We start from the raw sequence: 5,578 nt of genomic DNA on the forward strand, positions 1-5,578 counted from the left end.
TAAACAGACTCAAAACAAATAAAGAAGTCAAAACAATAATATAAAGTCTCCCAACTAAAAAAACCCAGGTCCAGATGGTGTCACAGAAGCATTTTAACAGACTTTCAAAGAAGATTTACAAAGATTTACAAAATACTTCTATGAATCCAGTATTATTTTAATACCAGAACCAGGTAAAAGCACAACAAAAAAGAAAACTGTAGGCCCATATCATTAATGAACATAGATGCAAAAATTCTTAACAAAATACTTGCAAACTGCATACACACATCAAAAAATCATCTATCACAATCAAGTCGGCTTTATCCCAGAGATGCAGGGGTGGTTCAATAAACATAAGTCAATAAACATCATAAATCATACAAATGGGCTCAAAGACAAGAACCACATGGTCATCTCAATAGATGCAGAGAAGGCCTTTGACAAAAGTCAACATGCATTTATGTTCAAAGTCCTAGAGAGAGGGAACATACCTCAACATAATTAAAGCCATATATAACAAACCCACAGCCAACATCATACTAAATGGAGAAAAACTGGAAGCATTCCCATTAAAATCAGGAATCACACAAGTCTGCTCACTACCTCCACTCCTCTTTAATATAGTGGTTGAAACTCTTGCAAGAGCAATAAGACAAGAGCAGGAAATTAAAGGGTCAAGCTATCCCTTTTGGCAGATGATATGATACTATATCTAAGAGATTCCAAAACTTCCATGAAAACTCCCTAGGAATTATTTACATGTTCAGTAAAGTGGCAGGTTACTAAATTAACCTACAAATGTCTACAGCCTTTCTATATACCAATAACAAGCAGAGAAAGAGCACATGGAAACACTTCCGTTCACAAGAGCTGCAATAAAAAAATAAAATATCTTGGAATAAACCTGACCAAAGACATTAAAGACCTCTACAATGAAAATTTTAAATCTAATTGCCTTGGTTTTTTGGTTATTTTTTTGTTATTTTGTCTTTTTTTTTTTTTTTTTGGGCGTGAGGCCCGCTTGGGGAAGACATCAGAAGACGGAAGGACCTCCCATACTCATGGATTGGAAGAATTAATATTGTGAAAATGATCATCCTACCAAAAGTCATATATAGATTCAAAGCAATGACAACAAAATTCCCCATGACATTTTTCACAAAATTGGAAAAAAAACTATTCTAAGATTCCTATGGAAGCACAAAAGACCTTGGATAACCAAAACAACCATGAGCACTAAGATCAATGCTGGGGGGATTACTGTACCAGATATCAAGCTGTATTACAGAGCTATAGTCATAAAAACAACATGGCACTGGCACAAAAGTAAACCCATAGTCCAATGGAACAAAATTGAAGACCCAAATATGAGTAAATGCAATTTCAGCCACCTGATATTTGACAAAGGGGCCAAAAACATTAACAGGAGGAAATACATCATGTTCAGCAAATGGTTCTGGCAAAACTGGATCTCCACTTGTAGAAAAATGAAACTAAACCCCCATCTTTCACCCTGCTCTAAAGTCAATTCCAAATGGCTCAATGACCTCAATATAAAGCCTGAAACTCTGAAACTATTAGAAGAAAACATTGGGAAAAACCTACAGATATAGGCGTAGGAAAAGATTTTCAGAAACCGGACATCAATTGTTCAGGAAACAAGGGCAAGTATTAACAAATGGGACCTCATTAAACTAAAAAGCTTCTGTACATCAAAGAAGACAACCAAGGAAGCAAACAGAAAACCTACAAAACAGAAGAAAATCTTCACCAGTGACACATCCGACAGAGGTTTAATAACCAGAATATATAACAAACTCAAAAAACAGAGAACCAAGACAAGAAGCAACTCAATTAAAAGATGAGCTAAGGAGTTGAACAGAAAGTTCTCAAAAGAAGTAATGATGGCTGTGAAATATCTTTTCCACCAAACCTTTAGGTGCTTATCTCTTTTGGATGGACAGTTTTAAAGGCATCTACTTCAAGGTTGTAACTACTCCTTCTGCAAAGTAAGAGCACATACCATAAAGTAAGAGGTACTAAATTACTAAAATGTTTGACATTCATGATATTGCTTGACAAAAATTAAGAGCCATTTTGTTGCTGCTTGTACAAAAATTGCCCCAAATATTTACACTTCTGAATAATAATTCCTTTGTTCATATAGATTTTTTGTTAAAATTTCATAGCCACAGGTGAAAAACTAAGCAGCTTGTTTTATAAGTATACTGATCTTTTCTTTGATTCCTCTCTGGACTTTCACCACCTTCATTCCTAGTTGGATAATGATCCCCTGTTGCATGTGTACATGTGCACATGCACAGGCATGCACACATATGCATACAAGCATTCTTACTTTTGGTGGATCATTCACTTGAAATCCTCTCCTCTGACAATTTCTTCAAAATATTATTATTTTTATTTTATGTGTATATGTGTATTGCCTCCATGTAGGTAAGTGCACCCATGTCATGCAATGCCCGTGGAGGACAGAAGAGGCTCTCGGATTCCCTGGAACTGGAGTAACAGACAGTTGTTAGCTGTGTGGGTGTTGGGATTTGAAAGATTGTGTTTTAGGAATTAATAGAGAAGAAATAGGAAAGTAAATATTTTTACATTTACTTTCACTTAAATCAGTGATATAATTATAGTCAAGCAAGCTATCTTATTAATGATTTCCAAAACATAAATTCAGAAAATCATTGACAAGAGTTTACTAGACTAAAAATATGAATAATTTTAATTCTTATTTATACTTCCATAGTAATTTTATTCTGAATTTCAACAGATTTTCTTTTTTTTGCAAATAGCAGTATCTCTTTACTACCTCTATTTTCTCTCTCTCTTTTAATCTACTCTCTTAATTTGTTTACATATGTAATTATACATACAGTATATAAATTGAGCTACATATTTACATTATAAAATAATAAATTAATAACTGTACATATAGAGAATATGAGTTTATGCCTTAGATTAACACATCGTTAAACTAACTTTACTGATGGAATTTGTAAAAACAATTAACATGCAGAAATGCATAGGCTGTCCAGTGTTTTTGTAGGGTTTTCTCAGTTTTATTTTGTACATATATTTACACTTGTACGTATCAATGTTATATTTTATTATGTTTCAAATAAAACAATGTCTAGGTTTTACTCTCCATTTGCTAATATTATCCAAGAAAAAGGAAGACAGCATTTGCCTATAATTAGGTAATTTCTCAGGGGATCCATATATAAGAAATTGAAATTATAATTGAAAATCAATTTTGGTTTGGGAACGTTGACAATAAATAGAACCCTGAGAAATTCAAATTGCAGAAACTCAAAAGACAAATTACAAATATTGTTTGTTAATGTCATTATCTGTTTGATCTTCATGAATATAGTTGTCATCTTGATGATGACCTTTTCGCATATGGCATTGTTAGTATTTTTTCCTCAATGTGTATTCTAAAGGAATTTTTCTGCACTTCATAAAACAATTCTTAATCTTATTTAGAGCCCCCTACCATATTGGCATCCCATATCCCCCCACCAGATTTCATACATTCTGTCACACATGTTAAGGCCTATCAAGTCAAATTTGTGTACCTAGATGTCTCTCAGTGTGAGTCCATTCACTGAAAGCTAGTCAGCTTATGTAGAGTCACTCCCTTAAAGAACAACTTTCTCCCACCAAGCAGTAATCAGCTTCCAAGGGTTCCTCAGCTGAGGTTGGGATCTCCTGTCTTGAAATTGTTAATATTTTTACTTTTCAGTTAATCTTTTGCACCCCCCCCAAAAAAAAAGACTATCAAATCTGTTTGTAAGCATTCCAAACGTATTCTTTTGGTATCATCATGTTTTACCTTTTAAAACACAGATTACAATTGTGCAATTAAAGTTGCTATTCTTTGTGATTTTATAATTTGATTAAATTACATTTTAATATACAAACTAGTAGCTATTTTATTTATTTATTTATTTTTATTTTCCTAGATAACTGCAATAGTTCTTACAAAAGCTAACCAGACACTTTCTAATATTTACTTTGTTCCTGGATGACTACTAACATTAGCACATGTCTCTGTGTTGCTTTGCTTCTTTCTTTGTATTCAGTAATATATAGGATCAGGTCAAGGTTACTATTTTATTTTCTTTTTAAAAATATTTTCTATTGAGCTTTTGTAAGTTCATACAACAGTTCTTAATCAAATTTAGATCCACTCCCCAATCCATACCTTCCTCAATAAACATTTTTTTCTTTTTTTTTAACATCTACATATTTATTTATTTATTTATTTTAACACCCACTTCCCAGGTAGTACCCTTCCATACCCTTCCTCCTCCCACTAGAGCCATTATAAGCTGATATCCCTGCTACTGTCTGCTGTGTTGTCACGACCCCAGCCATTCCCCATTACTTGCCTTCTGGTGAATATAGTCAGCCTATCTAGATGTCTTTGTTTTAGGAAGGTCAGCTGTTCCTCATCTAGCAGTAATAAGCTGTCAATATTCCTTTGGATAAGATTGGGATCTGCTGACATTTTCCCAGTTCCATGCTGGGTTACTATCTGGGAATCCCTTTGACCATCCTGGCCAACAACTCAAAAGAACACATTGCCTGTCTGGCATTGTTGCTTGTTATGTAGCCTTTAGCTATACATATGGACTCTTATGAAATTATATTGGCCCATTTAATCTTTGGTTATACTTTTTGGGGGGTGTTTAAGGCCATACAGTTGGTCCAGACAAACCGACTTATTTTTACCCTTAAGGCTGTTTGAGGATCTGTTCCTCAGGGGTCACGTGGGCTTGGGAGGCTCAGGGGTCACATGGGCTTGAGAGAAGCCCATGGCTCCTTTCTTTTACCAGTTCTGCCTATGTGAAAATAAGTCAAAGGTCCTGCTCGACCGTGGCTGGCTTTGCTTGGAAGAATGGAGGAAATGATCCCTCTGTGTTGACCCTCCTCTTTGTAGACTGGACACTGGTTCAAGTCCATTTGGTGAGGTCTCCTTGGCCTCCTTGATCAAGTGGACAGGTGACCCACCACCATTAAGGACAATTTGAAAGATGGTCATAGTCCCCTGGAACTAGTTGACGTGGAGGGCAAGGAGCAAAAACTGTCCTTTATGTCCCTCTGACCAAATTATAGGCCTCAAAGTATGTGGGTTAAACATCCAAGAAGGTTAGTTCCACCAGTCTGGTATTTTTAATTAATGTGTGTTATGTAGATAAATCTTGGGAAAGACCAGTTGTTCTAAGATAAACCTTACCTAGACATATATTTCTTGATCTGCTATGTAGAATTTGTCAGTAGGTTGTAGGAGTAATATGGTTCTCTCTGGTTTTCAAAACTAGCTAGGCATAATTTATCTCTCACATTGTCTCACCCCTCTGTCATGTTTTCCCCACTTAAGGTGCCCCCATTTCCCCCTTTTCTCCCTTACTAATGCCTTTCTCCTATGGTCCTACCTCTCTTGAGCTCCTTCTTTCCATTTATCCCCTAGGTTCCTTGTATACCCTTCCCTCCCCGCTCCCTTAAACTAACACAATTTTTATCCATATCTCCCTTATTAAGGCCTGTTTCCTATTGTTCTTCTCTTTTGTGT

Source organism: Nannospalax galili, unplaced genomic scaffold (genome assembly GCF_000622305.1).
Source record: "Nannospalax galili isolate Female #2095 unplaced genomic scaffold, S.galili_v1.0 scaffold298, whole genome shotgun sequence".
Classification (NCBI taxonomy): Eukaryota; Metazoa; Chordata; class Mammalia; order Rodentia; family Spalacidae; genus Nannospalax; species Nannospalax galili.